The 14,136-nt window shown below is 35.2% G+C and overlaps 1 protein-coding gene across 1 annotated transcript in view; it reads left to right on the top strand.

Moving 5' to 3' along the window:
* LOC122571660 (CCR4-NOT transcription complex subunit 6-like) overlaps nt 1-14,136 on the top strand; it is a 925,145-nt gene that overhangs the window by 801,809 nt on the left and 109,200 nt on the right. The window lies entirely within an intron of this gene.

The following is a 14,136-nucleotide window of genomic DNA, read 5'->3' as shown; positions in this document are numbered from 1 at the left end:
CATAATATGTTAATGTGCAAAACTGATCGATCGCCTGTCTTGATCTCATTTCACACGTTTTAAAACTGCCAAATTTTAAACTATCGAATAAAAAAAAAAGAATACAATGTAACAGCTCTTCTTTGTGTTTAATACATTACACTTTGCCTGACTAGATAAGTCACAGTACAATCACCAACATATTTCTTCGAATAACTGCATCGTTACTTGTCATCATGATATATCGCTTCCTAGGAATGTTAGAGAATATTTCTGTCAATTATCTTCGACGCATAATATAAATATCAACTTTTATCTACAAAGTAGCGTTCGAATTTTTTAATTTCATCCATTTGTTACAAAGTCAGCATCGTTTGAAGTTAACGATTACCAATTTTTCGCTCTCTTCGCTTCATACTTTAACTGCATTTTATTTTTTTAAACTTTCGCATCATATTGCACACAATTCCTTGGAACGTATAGAACGATGTCCAGTAAATATTCTTGATGCCTGAGCTACACAAAAATTGGCCATTTTCTACCATCCTCCTTTAAATAAATTTTCCAAATATATCGCGCCATTGTTACGATCCATTTCTCGTAGCATATTCGATTCGGAAACAGTGATGAATAATGGAAACTCGAAGTGGGATTTAGATGTTTCTTTTTTTTTTTTCTTTTTTTATCTCATTGGACAATCTCTTTTGTATCGGAAAAAATTCAATCGAGCGCTTGTCGCTTTTCCTTCGTTTCATTTGAGTTTAATTTGAATTCAGATATTGCGTTTCTGTAATTTTCATTACCTTCCATTCGTTGTCTCCTTTCGGCTCTCCATTATACCGCAATCTAGAAACAGACATTGGAGATATCACCGAGCAATATGAATTGATTTGCATATTCCAACCCCCAAGACAATCGAATCCAATTATACTGCTTCGCTGGTCATGATCGCGGACTTATCCCCGGTGTTAAATCACCTAAATCCTGCTTTCATGGTTATCACGATCAGATTAGATCCCCGTGAAATTCATATGACATCTATAATATATTCGTTCGTTTTATCCAAAGAATTTTATAAAGCACGAACACCTGCAGTATATAAACGACGTGTATAATTTCGATTTTTAAACTCGTATTTTAATGGCACGTTGATCATATACATTCATTAAGAAGCGCGAAACAAATAATCAATTTCTTTGTCAAATATTATTTATTTATTTATTATTGCTTAACCCGTGCCTTTCGGCTTTGGACGAGCTTTCGGTTTTACATCTCTTTTACCTATTTCGCTTCTTGTATATCTACCTCCCCTCTTATCCACTCTATCGCATTGCACTCCCTTAATTATTCTTTCTCTAAAAACTATGGCAACTTTTGGCCTTTTGCCTCCTTGCTGTGCTTCCTTCTTTTCCTTCCTCCCCGTCTTATTTTGNCTTATTTTGCCCTTCTCTTCTCTGTTATTGCTTTTAGTTCTGTTAGTCCTTCTCCAGTCTCATTTAGTGCTTTTTCTATGTCCTTTGGTCCTCCCGTTATTTCACATTCTTCTATTACATGTCTCAGGTCTTCTTCTTTCCTTTCACATGCTTTGGTCTCCTTTCCACATCTGAATCTTGCTAATATTTTTCTGTCCTTCCACTTCATCCTCCCTTCTAAGTATTTAAGTTGCACTATAATAATTAGTAGATTATGTTAACTGATTTTGGTTACGGCTAACCGTTCTAAATGATAAAAGCGTTCTTGCTTTCCATTAGTCAATAAAGATGAAAGATTTCTCCTTTTGATTGCCGATAACCATTATATACGAGGAAAAATTCTTTTATTACCGATATTATAGACGAAAGATTTTCCTTTCGATTACCGATAGCCGTTAAATATGACAGAATTTTCTTTGGTTATCGATAACCATCGTACATGAGAGGCTTTCATTTTGATTGCCGATTGCCACCATGCAATGCGAGAATATTTTTGGTTTCTGAACATCTTCAGATATTTTGACTTTACAATCGTCAATGATGAAGACGTCGTTTTATGCAATGCATTTTAGCATTTGCCTTTTGGCCTTTTGCCTCCTTGCTGTGCTTCCTTCTTGTCCTTCCCCGTCTTGTATTGCCCTTCTCTTCTCTGTTATTGCTTTTAGTTCAGTTAGTCCTTCTCCAGTCTCATTTAGTGCTTTTTCCGCGTCCTTTGGTCCTCCCGTTATTTCACATTCTTCTATTGCACGTCTCAGGTCTTCTTCTTTCCTTTTACATAGTAAAACATCTGCATCTTTTTTCTCCCTCTTCTTTCCAGTATTCTCTCGCTTTGGTCTCGTTTCCACATCTGAACCTTGCTAACATTTTTCTGTCCTTCCACTGTATCCTCTCTTCTAAGTACTTTGGTAACTCTTTTTTGGCGATTTTTCTGTAATGTATGTTATATTTGGATACTCTTTGTCAAATAACTCAATAATTGTTTGAAAGCGGATACTACGAACGCCGTTAAAATGAACTTAATGTGTCTCCTTTCTCATAATGTTCGTCGAGAAACTGTATGTGTTTTAATAGATCTTTTTATTATGTGTGTTTCATGCGTTCGTGTGTTTGTGTGTGTTTGAACGTTGTATGTATAATCCGTCAGATGTTCTTTTCTCGATAATAATTTCAATAATCATACAAGCAAGATATATTAGCTTGTCCGAAATGTTTCTTTCGTTTTATGAAGAAATAATAGACGCACAAGGTCTTTTCTTTTATATTATTTTGTCGAATTACGTACGATCCATTTTCTTCTGTCGAGATAAACACGGCGACATTTCACAGACTTGCTTTCACGTTTATATGAAGCCGCACTGTTGTAAAAAGCAGGTTTGCGAAAGAAAGACACCTTTCGGTCAACCTAATAAATCGTATAAACGTTATACCTGACACAATATATAACGTTGCCTTATATTTTTGGAAAATTAGATTCCGTTAAAACCTAGACTGCTGTGTTTGATTGGGCAATTTATCATTCCGATATTACTAATCGTGGTCATATTCTGGCGGTTTACATTTCCATAATTTAATTCGTTTATCGAGTTTATCGATCCTCCACAAAGGATCCGTCAAAAGATTTCACGTACAATAAATTTGAAATTTCGAAACCGACAACGTACACGTGTTATATACAGTATTACACATAGAGGTTTTTCATGGTATGTGTTGAAATATTTTCTTGCACTAGCGTAACATATATCCTTTTTTCAATTTATCGTTATACCGTAACAGGGAATAATTTCTGTTCCAAGTTGCCCGCTATTCGAACTAATGTCACTGTGCTAGCAAGCAACAGCAGACATTGCTTAAAAAGTTAATAGAAACACAGGTAGTAAAAAAGCCTATTAAGACGCGTTGTACGATACATTAATCATTTTACAGTTTCTCGATGAAGATTACGAGAGAGGAAACGAGCTACATCAATTTCGATGGTATCCATAATACGTGTACTTTCAAATAATCATCAAACTGTTTCATAAAGAAACTGATTAATCGCTCTACATTTCCTAATGTATGAAATTTACAATCACCAGATTACGTAATAGCGTCTGAAACTTGTTCTACTTTGCTGCACTACGATTGTTAGCAAACATCTGGCAAGCTATAGTCCGAGTTTAAGATGAAATTAACAGAGATTGGATGTCATATTGGAATATTATGATTTCCGTAAACTACAATTCTGTTAATCGGAGATAGCAACAAGTGGCGCATCAACACAAGTTACACGTGTGCCATGAAGACATAAACCTTTACTACTAACCGCAATGCAACACGAGCAGTGATAAATTGCTTGTAAGACGAGCATTGGGTAATATTGGAAACACGCTATATTTCTTCCAGACGCTTCTACGACATAATGACACGACGAAATTTATTGTTCTCTTTAGTAAAGATACCCACAGTGACTACAAAAGGCATTTATACACCATTGTATCTATTGTAGCATTTATATAGCAATTAATAGACTTCAAATACATCCGAGGTGGATATTAAACGTGTTGGTTTCTTTAATAAAGATACGAGTAATAATAATTGTAATATTAAAATCACTTTAACACGTTGATCGTCCAGCGCGATTCGGCTAAGTTTCCTGCGGAGCCCAAATCCGACCGCCGGTACGCGGAACGTAAATAGAGCGACAAGCGGCAATTCATTGTTTATCGCCTTGGATTCATTGTAAAGAAAAGATTATTTAGTTCTGAAATGGGAAGAACGATAAGCTTTCCAGCTAGAGTATTCCGAGGGATCTCATGACAAACATCTCAGATCTTTCATTCAGTCGAGAAGTATATTTGTGAGACGTACATCAGTGATTTTTTCATTCTCAAAATGTTCAGCAAACAGTGTGAAAATATATTTGAAAGCGAGGAGAGTAGCGACGACGAAGTCTACGATTATGTTTGGAATGTTTTAACAAATACCATGCGATATAGAGTAACGTAATATATTATCCAGAATATAAATTAATAAAAAGTATAGTATAATGTGTTTTTAATACTTTTATGTTGTATACCCTATATATAATATCGTATATTTAATGTACTCGCACAAGAAGAGCGTCACCCATACTTCGGTGACGGGAGTCCCACGGAAGTATACCCGTCACATAGATACGTGTGACGTGGCGACGAACGTGTTAAGTACAAGTACAGAGATAGTGTATGTCGTTCGTTATCGTCGCTCGCTCAATGCTACTGTTCAACTCTACGCTCGCTAGTCGACTGTATGACTCGCTATAAACATTCGCTATATTGATCGTCCTAGAGAACACGTTCGTCTATTTGTATCGACCAGTGGTATTGCAAGAAGCTCAAATGTAAGTTCGCTTGACGATTACAAATAACGACGATAATATTTTGTCCGGAGTTCGTTTACCTTTAAACCTAGCAAATCGAAACAACGTCGACACTGCAAGGCATAACAATATGTGTCTCTTCCTATTCCAGTCTTCCGTTGACTTATGGGCCGATACGTATCTTTTGTTTCATTTAATAGTAATAGTTTTGTATAACTGTATTGTAGTATCGAGGACGAGGGGTCTGGGGGCCTGTCGTGCGGATTGTAAACAAGCGGTTGCTGAGGTGTGAATTATAAACAAGCGGTTGCTGAGCATGTGCGTAGTGAGGCTAAGACAAAAGACCAAGGGGTTGCTAGGGGACAATAAACGAATTAACAACAGTATGAGTTGAGAAGTCAGAGAGTGCGGATTGCGTTGTCGAGATGGTGTTGTTGGCGTTGTTAAGAGTGAGTTGAATTTGCTTTGACGAGAATCGTTAATTAATTATCTAGTTGTTTTAATTATTATACGTTCGTTGCCATTAGTTCATGTTAAATAACCATTGTTTTCTGTTTAACTAACATCTGTTTAATCCATTTATCATTGATAAACTAATCATTATAATTTACGATAGTACAGTATTATATAATAAAATTATTTAATAAAATATTATATAATATAATATTCTCTTAAGTTAAGTTTAACGTTATAAAATAACGAGCGACAGTAAGATAAAAATGAACTCGAGGATTATCGTTAAAATGTAGCGACGTTAATAATTGTGCCTTCTAGGTGTATACGATCTGTTAGTATAGTATTATAAAAATTATGTATGATATATATCGATGGTTTTGTGCAAGAAGTATTAATATCAGTATTTATTTATTGAAGATATCTTGGAAAATTCATGTTCAAATAATTTCTGCCACGCTAGTTTCCGCTGTTTCAAATTGCCCTTCTAATGTAAAGAGAGAAAATCCAAGCTTATACTATTTGTGTTTTGAATATTTTTTGAGTATTTTTTGCGGAAGGTTTATTTTATGAAAAATGTTTACATTTCTGTATACAAATGCCATTATAGTCTCTTCTAGATAGAATTTGAAATTGTCGCTTTTCATATAGAATATACAGTTGTTTACATATTGAACAGCGGGATTAATTAATTTTTGCAAAAATATGACATACCGCACTTCTTGCACCAAACGACGGATATAAAAAAATGAATTGTATAATTCTACATGATTGCAAAACATATACTAAACACTCTAGGTATAATCGCAAACACGCAGATATTATACAAATCTGTTAGAAAGAAGCTTATCACATTGCTATTCCGCGGATGTGCCGCTGCACGGTTTATTGTGCAATCATAAAATTTATTAACGAATGAATCCGTATAGCGAAATAATTCAGTGGATTTACATTCGCGGTTTTGGTCGCCTGGTTTCGCTCGAATTTACGTTTTGTAAAAATAAACAGCGGTGATTGAAACGTTAAATCGGGAAAAATCCGTTGCGTCGATTACGCTGAAAGAACTGCAGAATCGCATGGCCGTAAATCAATGAGAAATTCAGGCGACTGCATTATTTCGTACAGTTCAATTTTATGTAGCGCTCGCGCGCGCGTGAATGTGTATTGCAGAGTTGCCGAAGTTTGTTAGTGATTTATGGCTTTGAAACGCATTGCCGGGAGATACGCTCAATCAAAAGAAGTATTTGTAAATTGCGCTAAAAATTATTTAATATTCAACAGATTCGGAAATATAGAAAACATATGGATAATATATTTATGTTATTTTATTTCGAGATACAGCGGCGGACAAACGAACGTTTAACAGAGAAGCGGCGTGAAAAGACACAATAATTTTACACAATGGGTTCATACTTGACAAAAGCAACGAATATCATAGAAAATATTTGGTACAAAAGTTGCTCGCAGGCTACCAATTTTAAATTTTCCTTTGTCCATCGCTGTGCGACGTTTATTAGTCAAATCGGTACAAGAACAATGCAGAAGATACATTGGATCGGAAATGTATCTGTTAATTGTGCTAGAAATTATGCAATGTCGAATAATTTCAAGAAATCAAAAGTTCAATCAAAAAATTATTCAATGGATAGTTACAAAAATATAGCAAATATATAATATGTTTATCTTATTTTGTTTAATACAACGTTTATTATTAATACAAAGAACAATGAGATACGTATACTGGTCCATTAAGAATTGGACTGGAGAAAATGAATAGCATGAATAAGAGTGAGATTAATTTACCTATATTCAACTAATGATCAGACTGTCTTCTTTTCACTTTAATAACCTCTTGCATTGTTCTTTCTTTTTTTGTAATGTAGACGCTTGATTAACTGTTATTTTACTGGAACAATGTTTCAGATTTCTTTCCTTTTATCCTTCATACCGTCTACTCGCTGTTTCTGCTGCTACGAATACTTCTGGACTCGTTACATTATATTGTAGCGTATGTATATTTGTCCCATTTTCTACGTCTGATGATACGATAAAAATATCAGGAATTTATGTTATAAACCAATACTATATTCGATACTATTTATAGGAATATCATCCAAACTGGCATTGCTTCCGCTACAGTTACATTTCCCTGTAATTCTTTCAATAATTTCCTCGTCACTTACATATATAACGAAGAATTGAGGCTGGTAACTTGATCGAGAAATATACAAACAGTATGCTATACTTAAATAGATTTAGGATATTTGTCTTGCTCGATATTATTCGGATGTTTGGATAACCGAGATCCTACTGTACCAAATTCACAAACTAACAAGCATTCTCGCCATTTCTGTCACGATTCCACCGAGCATCGCACCAAATCTTTACGAATGACACAGAAAATAAACATTTCCACTGAGCCACTTCGCTTTCAATTCTGAGGAAACGTATCCAGAAGACAACAAGTATCCCGAGGCGATTAATGCAGATAAGCTAGTGATCAATAGTCTGCTTGAAATCGTCGAATATACAGCAGAAAGATAATAGCTACGTACTCTAACGAATCTAGAAACAGGCCGCATGTTGAACGTACGTAGCAAAAGCGCACAGTAGACGGTTCGGTAATGGTACTGGGCGGCGTGTCGAGATTGCCGATGCTATCAGGTGTATCTTCGCTGATGAAGGTTGTAACCTCGGCTGGACTCCATTTATTAAAGCATGTCTGCTCGGGGCATCGCAGGTTGCCAACAAGCTACGGCAAGAATCAACAGGCATGCAACGAATCCCGACCAAGTTGCGACGGATGGACCTGCACGCGGCTGGCTGCCACTTTACCAACAGCCAGTTGGTCAGAGCTGGCCGGCCGGCTGTCGCGGACCTCGGCTTACTCTCTCGCGGAGATTGCAATCAGTCATATTAGCCGGACACACCTCGAATATGTGCGGCCATCTGGCACGTAACTATCCATAGTGCGCAGGGTTGCGGCAGAAATAACGGTCGCTTGACGTAATCACCAGTATGCTCTTAGGATAGTGCACCACCGAGTGCGAGCCGAGCGACGCCAGTTCTTTGGATGCTGGCTGCCTCTAATCCCCTTCTCCCAGTTGTCTCTCTATGTGTTTCGCCTTCCTCGATCGCGCCTTCTTCCGCTGCCTCCCTTCATCCACTTCGAGATACACGATATCACGGAAAATCATTTTCGAGAACGTACCTCGCACGAGATATATCATCGTGACCCCGCTGCCGGCTGCCAGCCGATCGACCACACCTTTCTCAGACGTGCTGGCATTCATTCCACTGAATATACGATTTTTCCTCGACGAATCGCAGATGACTCGTTAGATGACACTTGCAACCTGCAACGCCAAGATTCTTCGCGTTTTCTTCCTTCAGAAACGTTATTCCTGGCGGAAGCTAGGAACCTCGCAGTCTCGCGATGCGATAGGGAAATGTAATTGGAAGGCAAAGGGAAACGTCGACCTCGTGACTCGCTATCAGCAAAGTGTAGTGCAAGCTTATTGGAACACTCTGGAGACACTTTGGTAAAAACTGTTGTTGTTGGCCGATCTGAACATCGTATACGCACGAGGAGCTTAGTTAAGCAGCGACCATCGTTTAGTTGCAATGAAACTCTTGCTCCACTTGGATGAAGACGTGCGTCGTGTTACTTGATTGATTTTGCTGATACGATGATTATTGCGATATTTAAGTGTCCGTTGTACCTACATCTAGCGATACCAACAAGGAATCTTTTGATATAGAAGGAACACGTTTCCTATTGAGTTAGAGTTTGTTACTGTCCATAAAAATAATGAGACGTGATACAAAAGAGTTTGTAATCTGCGAGTAAAAGCGAGAAGAAGAAGATTGTATTCCACAGGAAGGGAAATTAACAAAATACTTCAGACGGCATCGTGATTCGAGTTATAGGAATCGAAGGATCAATGCTAGAAGATTGTGTTTTATTATTTATAAGCAAACGAGCATTAGCTCATGTTTCTCTCTTTAACTCCTTCACATATAAACGAAACAGGACCATTTGACATCGCTAAACATGAAATTATGTACAATCCTTGGCGTCTCAGAGACGTCAACGTCTAAAATGACATACGAGAGAAATGACGTCTTCCAGACGTCATTGTGTGCTAAGGGGTTAAATTACAATCAAATTGCTTTTAACTAATCTTCCTTTAAAGCATCTTTAATGCTTCGAATACACGAATACGATAAATGTAGATGATGTATGAGCCGTTTAGGAGCCACATTAATCAACCGTATAAATTGGAAAGCAGAAAAAGGTGATGATGTTGCAAACATTAATTTTTTAATTTCTCTTAGAATTTCCTGTTATTTGTCATCTTCCTATTATAAATGAACTCACGGAAGTAACTAATTTGTTTTTCGAAAATTCAACATTAATCACGTACTCGTTTCAATGAAATTGAAAAACGGGTACAAAGTGATCGGTTTGTCTTCCGGGAGACTCGGATGTTTAGTTTTTCCGAAACCTTATCGAAGACAGTAAGAGTTGGGAAAGGAAGATTTACGAATGTCAGAATTAAAATTGATAATATAGCGAAAGAGATATGTACGTACTGCGTATTTACAATACAACAAGCTAGCTTTTGCACGGTGAGGCTGCCAACCGACATTCGATGTGTCCTATAATTGTTAGATATCTGGCTGTCACGTTATACGAGAAAGTTGCTTCCTCATAGACGGAGATACGATATCGGAGAAAATCATTTTCGAGACCGTACTCGAGATAAATCGTGACTCGACTATTGCCTGGCCACGCCTTTCTTAGACGTGCTGGCATTCATTCAGTCTTGAAACAACTTGCAGAAGTTCATAAGGTCGTCGGGTGATACATGCGTCCAAGCATGCACCCGTGTCACGAGCAAATGCATTACGTAACATTTCGTCTGTCTGAAAGTTACATGAAATTAGCAATAAGTAATCGGATCTTCCCGTTTTCCAATTTATCAACAATTTTTTCACGTCTTTCGCTGGATCGTATTAATCTTATATTGATCGTACGTCTTCCGGATTGTAGATTCGTGTAAAGCCTGCTGTTGCTTCTATATATGAAAGGAGAAAATATTAAATACGATCCTTGCAAGGAAATAGTGGTTTGGGGCAGGCTACTTGGAGAAGTGGATAAATACAATAAACCGTTCTAATTTTCGGACATAATATTTTCTGCGTTATTGTTATCAGCCTAGCGTAATCGTGTAAAATAATTAACGTCGCTATTATTCGAAATCTGCGTCTAACATTATCTTCTTTTCATTAAATTCATGTCATTGACGTGCAATAATGTAAAGGAATCATTTGCTGTAAAGTATTTGAATTTCGATTCGAATTGAATTCTTAACGCTGCATAATACGTTGTATGTTACATCGTGTAAATGTAAAAGATACATATGTGTATTTATTTATCTAGCTTGTATTAATTCCTGTGTACAATTTAATTTACCTAATAGAAAGTTTATTTATTTCACTCGACCCAAATAATATTTCCAACTTATATATCATATATCGTATTCAAATTGTTAATTTGTATAAATTCTTGTATTCTAATGTACTCTAATTCTTGAAATATTATTTGGAACATCGTATCATCCTAAGAAAAAATTGAGCGGGGAAAGAATAACGTTTTATGTTCATATTAAGTGCTACACTATACGTTAACTATACGTTAATTTGTATAAATTCTTGTAATCTAATGTACTCTAATTCTTGAAATGTCATTTGGAACATCATATTATTCTAAATGACACGTTTGTAAGAAAAAATTGAGCGGGGAAAGAATAACGTTTCGTGTTCATATTAAGTGCTACACTACACGTTAACATATATAACTTAGTCGATCGAAATAAATGGCATAATTCTAGCAGTAACGGCAATGATTAAACTCACCAGGATTTTCTATCTACTACCACTTGTATCATTACTACGTGCTTACACGGAATACCCTGTTGCGTACAGCCTTTCTCAACACCTGTTTGTTATCGAATGCGGATCTCGTACCAGAGATTCTATATCGCGGAATAATGCTTTCATAGTCGAACGTGAAATATATTATATCGCAAAGCGGCTGAACCAATACGTAACTGCTATTTACAGACAGTCACGAAGGTCTACATACATCTATAGAGTTTGGTTCATCCGACTTATCGAAGAAATTAAAAATACACTTTGCCACAGAATTATTTATATTAGGTTGTCCGAAAAGTTTCTTTCGTTTCGTAAGATGATAATAGATGAGCAACGATTTCTGTTTTATATTATTTCATTGAATCTACTTCGTTATATTTCTATTATTATGTCCGTGCATAATTCAATAAACTAATATAAAACAGAAAACTATTATTTCCTTCTAAAACGAAAGAAACTTTTCGGACGACCTAATACTCGTGTACATATCTACACAATTATTATTCGTGTATTTGTAAAAGAAATTTAAGAAATTAGAACATGTAACTGATGAAAGTCTTGGTATAAAATTACACAAAAAATTACAAAACATTTAACTTCATCAATATTAGGGACATAGCAGCCAACGTTATTACTGTAATTAAGAAAAATTTGTGGAATAAATCGTAGATTACTATGGTTGAAAGAACTTCATATGATAATTGTTTCAATCGAATTAAAACTAAAATTTAATTTATGGACAGTTGGTTATATACTGACGTTAGGATGTCATTCTGAATTGTACAATTTATTATTATTTTTCTAATATGTATAACTAATTAATATGAATTTCCATTTATACTAATAATTATGCTTCTAGTCAGTTTAATTTTATAGACAACACCAATTAATTGATTCATCATTTTTCTATTATATTTATTTAGTTCAACTGTTGTAATATTATATTATATGAAATTCTTTATTAAAATTTAATCATAATTGAAATCATAAAACGTATATTAATACTAATAAAAATTAAAAAATGAAATTGATCGTGATAAAGTTATTTGAAACATTTGATCCTTCGAGTTAATCCATTTCAATTCAGCAAAATTGGTTTTTATTATTGCTCCGATATCATACAATTACCGAATGAAATGTAAATTACACGAATTGCGTCCGTACGCCTCCATATATAAATTTGTATAGTTGAATTAACAAATGCATACGATTGAAATGAAGAACGAAACGAATATTTACTTATAAATATATCTACATGAAAATTTAGATCACACTTTTATACGTTTCGCTTCAATTTAAAATCATTTTGACGACAGTTTAACAAAGTGTACTGCATTTGGTAATATAGAGTTTCTTGTAGACAATTTCAGTATTCATGTGTATTTCTTTTAAACGTGTCAGTACCGTATTCTCCGTATTTGGATCGATATGAAATTCTTCATTTGAAAAATTTGCGATAAAACCCGTTCGTATTCAAATAAAGCAAAGTTGTATTGAAGCAGTACTTTTCATGTACTTTTCATGAATTGAGAAAAATCTGCGACGAAAGTAGATTAGTAATTAAACGACGCTGTTCTCGTAATAGACTTAATTATCTCATGAAATTCTTTTCATTATCCCATTCTCTAATCCTTTTTACGCGTTTAAAGCGCATTGTCCAGTATCTCATTCGATTATCATATAAAAGGCTTGCATCTCTGCCAAAAATATCGTTTAACAATGCTTACTACCTTCAACTGGGCTTGACATTACACGTTAATTTATTTCAAGCAACTTGTCACACACTGTCGTTTAAGATCATATTACAAACTTCTTTTATCTCTTCTTTAAATGTTCCTAACACATATACTGTATATAACATACGTATCGATACGATTTGCTTTCTGTTATTCTCGTTATCTTACCTTGTCCTCCGTCTCGATTATCATTTTCCTTCGTTTTGTATTCAATTTGAATGGTTTCCTAAATAAGGATAAGATTCATACATTTTATTATCGTTTCGTTGTTCTCGCTTAGTAACACAGATACGAGTAGAAAGAGAAGTTTCGCAACTTCCAGTTAGTACACGGATACCTGGTGGGTTTTCAAATTCACTTTTCTTTCTTGTCTATTCTTTTATTCACTATTCTTTTTGTCGACTTATTTTTCCACGTAAAATTATCGACCGGTTGCTTCACGATTTTTTGGCACATCCTGTATAGGTACAATTTCATTCCAAAGCCGTGTTAAAATTTCCGACTGCAAACATAATACGAAAAGAATATCTCGAAATTAGAGATTGTCCCTGAATAAATATTCCTAATTAGCGTTCAAATGAAATACATATACTACATAGAAATAGAATTTCACCGTAAAACCATGTTAAAATTTCTGTCTGCAAACATATACATAAATATGAGAAACATGTTTCGAAATTAGAGATGGTTTAAAACTGCAGATAGTCCATTGAGTTCAACTTTAATTCACCATGACCGGACAAGCACGGGACTTTGTAATTTAATTGGTACAATTGCAGGCATAAGCGATTCGTTTACACATTGCTGCTCATTTGCTGGTGCTGTTATGGGAATTAACCGATTCCAATAAATCGTGCAGGATAGCGAGCTCCGATATAATTAACGTTACACGCAGCGCACTGTGTGCAACTGACCTCGGTAAATACATATAACAGAATTGTGTTACATAGAAACCACTTGACGATCTTTCCAACCGCGTATATCTTTCCAAAAGAATATGGATATTCAGATTCTACTGAAATATATTAAATTACATTAAATTACATAAATTGAATTAAATTACATTATATTAATTAAATGAAATTAAAGTAATGAATCAGATTTTAAATATAATTCACAGCCAGAAATTTAATATCAATACGCTTGACACATGGTACCTCCGATCATTTGCAGCTCAACAATGCGTTTCACAAAGTAGCAATAATTTATCATACCGTTA

This window comes from Bombus pyrosoma, linkage group LG10 (assembly GCF_014825855.1).
Source record: "Bombus pyrosoma isolate SC7728 linkage group LG10, ASM1482585v1, whole genome shotgun sequence".
Taxonomy (NCBI): domain Eukaryota; kingdom Metazoa; phylum Arthropoda; class Insecta; order Hymenoptera; family Apidae; genus Bombus; species Bombus pyrosoma.
Note: the sequence above shows the minus strand (reverse complement) of the source record. Positions and strands in the feature narration are given on the sequence as shown.